We start from the raw sequence: 3,931 nt of genomic DNA, 5'->3' as shown, positions 1-3,931 counted from the left end.
CCCCTCTTGTTTGTTCCCTCACCACCTGCCATGGACCTAGTCTAGCAGCTATGTCCTTTAGGACTCGGCCAGCTTGGTTTGTGGTGGTGCTACCACTTTTGGTGATGGACATTGAAGCTTCCCACCCAGAGTACATCCTGCACCCTTGCCACCCTCAGTGCTTCGTCAAAGTAGTGTTCAAAATGGAAGATTTCTGATTCATCACCTGAAGGGGTGGTGGGGGGCAGCTGGTGGTCATCAGGAGGAGGTTTCCTTACCCATGTTTGACCTGATACCATGAGATCTAATGGCAACCAGAGTCAATGTTGAGGACTCCCAAGGCAACTCCTGCCTGACTATATCACTATTGCACCAGCTCTAGTAGCTTTGTTCTGCCAGGGCAACAAAGCATACCCAGGGATGGTGAAGGGACGTTATCTGTAAGTTATGATTTGATGTTTATGACTATGTCAGGCTGTTGCTTGACTAGTCTGTGAGACAGCCATCCCAATTTTGACACAAACCCCCAGATGTTAGTCAGGGTGAGTTTGCAGGGTCAACAGGGTTAGGTGTGCCGTCGTCTTTTACAGGTTACTAAGTCAATGCCAATGGTCCATCTGGTTTCATTCCTTATTGACTGCTCTGTAGATGTTTGATACAACTGAGGGGTTTGCTAGGCCATTTTAGAGAGTATTTAAGAGCCAACCACATTGCTGTGGGTCTGGAGTCACATGTAGGAAGACCAGATAAGAATGGCAGAATTCCTTCCCTAAAGGCATTAGTGAACCAGAGATGAGAATTTTTTTCTCTTAGATGTTTGTGAGTCTTTGGAACTATGTTCCTCAAAAGACAAAGAAACACTGTCTTTGAATATTTTTAAGGCAGAGGTAGTTAGATTCTTGATAAGTAAGGGGGTGAGAGGTTGCTGTGGGTAGGCAGGGATGTGGAGTTAAGGTTAAAAATCACATCAACCATGATCTTATCGAATGGCAGAACAAACTTGAGAGGCGAAGGGGCCTACTCATGCACCTAATTCGTATGAACTAGATGGGTTTTTACAAAAATAGTTTCATGGGCACCATTAGTGAAACAAGCTTTCAATTCCAGATTATTAATTGAATTTAAATTGCACTAATTACCATGGTGGGATTTGATCCCATTACCCCAGTGCATTAGCCTAAACCTCTGGATTATGTGTCCAGTGACATTACCACTATGCCACTGCCTACTCCATGATGGTTGCCTTCAGACGTTTCTTCTCTAGATACCTTAAAAGCAACAAGGGGGTTGTAATAAAGGACATTTCAAAATGGTGATCCCCATCACACAATCTCTCTCCCCAAAATGATTTGACTATTTCACAGAAGGTATTTGATTAGCTCATGTCTGAACAGACCTTGACTATTGTGTTATGGCCTAGCCATCACTTTTGAATGGCCCATTCTTCCCTGTGATGAGCTGGGAAGAATATATCAAACCCCTAACATAATCATTGTCTCTGTAGACTTTCTGTCTCTGCCTGATGGAATGGAATGTGGCTATTATAGTAATGCAAATGGTGATAGCCAGTTTAAGTTTCAGTCTATTTTTGAAGAAATCCTTGATGTCAACAAGTGTGAAATTCCACAGGGTGTTTGCCCAAGCATGTCCTAATTGTAATCTACATAGGAAACTTCCAGACTTCACCAACTTATAGTTGCAGAGATGTCAGGTGACCTGTGGCAGCCACCTTAAGTCAGTTTCTTTGTTTTAACAGTTGAAACTGCCTTTTTTAAAAGTTCCATATGTGAATCCAGCAGGTGAAATTCAAATTTATATTTGATATCAACACATCTCCAAGAAGCCAAATGCTAGCCTGGCTGTATCACCGATATCTGTTGGATCCCTTTATTGAATATAATACTATCCACTTAGCCTTGATAATATCCTCACTTACGTTTTCCCCTCTACTTTCTTGTACCTTCACCTTTAGAGCCTTAATCCTTTCCTTAAGTGTTTTGATCAATATACAATTTTGGCGTCTATTTATCTTTCTGTTGTACCCAGTATTCTCATTCACAAACATGGCACTCCAATTACTCAGCTTCACTAATAGAACCTGGAAGGACAGACCATCGATGAAGGATGGTCATTCTACTCAGTTGGATCCAATTTACCTAACACAAATGGTTAGGATGATCCTAAGGTGACACATAGCAGAATCTGACCTTGTGCTTTGTGCTGATCAGCTGTGCATGTTTCATCTGGCTAAGCTCCCGCTCCATGTAACCTTTGCGGTTTCTGCAGCTCGATTCTTACCACAGCTCTCTAGCCCACATTAAATGAGGTGTATCCCTCTGGGAAGAGAGTTTACTTTCTGTATCAAGCCAACTGAAACTAGCACTGTGGATTTCTTAGTAGTTTGATGTGGATGTTCTTAAGTAATCTTTAAATTGTTAAGTCTGGCAGAATACATTGATAAAGCTGTAAAGAAAGCATACAGGTCACTATGTATCATAATTGGGGTAAGGGGTACAAAAGCAAAGAGGCCATACTAAACTTTAATTAGTCATTCTTCAGGCGACAATTAGAATATTGTATCCAGTTCTGGGTATCCGACTTTAGGAAAATCATGGAGAGGGTACACGAGAGATTGACTAAGGTGATACAAATGATGAGAGGCTTTAATTTTGAGGAGAGTCTCAACTGAGCAAGTTGAGAGAAAACCTGATCATGATGTTTAAAATTATGAGGGCTTTTAATAAGGTAAAGAGGGAAATGTGATTTTGGATAGTTACTAAATCAGTAACTAGAAGCCATTAAATAAGATCAGCATGAAAAGACCGAAAAAGAAGGTAGATTTTTTTTTGTGTAGAGGGTTGTTCAGTGTTTCATCAGAAGAAAGCATAAAACCAGAATCAATAATAACTTCCAAAAGAGAATTGAAGAAATATTTGAAAATAAAATTGAAAAGAGTATGGGGAATGAAGCGGATAGCTCTTTTCAAAAGACAGCAGTGGCTAATGGGCTGAATGGCCTTCTACTGTGGTGTAAAATGTGATGATTCTATGGTGATAGGTTTCTGCACAGGCCAGGGGCTCGCTGACTTAACATAACACATTCTTCATCTCTTTCCTGTGTTTGTTTCATTTTCCTTAGAATATCTTTCCCATACTTAACCTTTCCCCAGTATTTCTCTCTCCCACTTTTGCGGTATTTAATTCTCTCTCAGTACCGGATAGAAATTGAATGGCTCAGTTCTTTTGCAAGTACTTAGCATGCTTGCACCAAATTCTGCTCTACACTATTTTAGTACAGGAGCAATCTGTAACAACCCCCACCCCCCACCCCAAAACAGTATTTCTCATGGTCTTGGTATTTAAATGTGCTCAGTTTTAGATTCCTCACTGAGGAAAGGATGTTTCAGAGGGATGGATCGCATTATTTCTGAGCCTGCCATTCTTTCTGTTGAGGTTGGTGTTGGCTCAGTCGCACTAACTAACCAAGGCAAGAAGAGTTTTGGTGAGAGAATGAATTGAGCCCTGGAGTGACACATCAACACTGGTGATATCAGTTATAAATAGAATTGTTTAAATATGTGAACTATTGATAATGCTGAATCATTTCTTGGCAAAATCAGACAAGAAATGCTCATAGTTTTAAGAATACAAACATAAACTCTTTCCTCATGTGAATTTATTGGACTAGATCACAGAAATCAAACATGCATTGATTATTAAAGCAGTTCAGTACAAAAGCTGAAGCAGATTTATGGAATTCTCTTTGAATTAGAGTGTCAAGCTAGCCCCAGTAGAAACGCCCAAATCGCAGTCAACAAACTCTCCTTACACAGTTACACGTTGCTGTGCATTATTTCCCAGGCTGCAAGCATGTTCACATGTTCTTTGGCTATATCATTTCCTGCATTAGTGTTTTGCAAAAATATCAAGATTGCCTTTCATGTTGTGAGAGG

Source organism: Cetorhinus maximus, chromosome 9, assembly GCF_964194155.1.
Source record: "Cetorhinus maximus chromosome 9, sCetMax3.hap1.1, whole genome shotgun sequence".
Taxonomy (NCBI): Eukaryota; Metazoa; Chordata; class Chondrichthyes; order Lamniformes; family Cetorhinidae; genus Cetorhinus; species Cetorhinus maximus.
The sequence above is the reverse complement of the archived record's forward strand: the minus strand, read 5'-3'. Positions refer to the sequence as shown.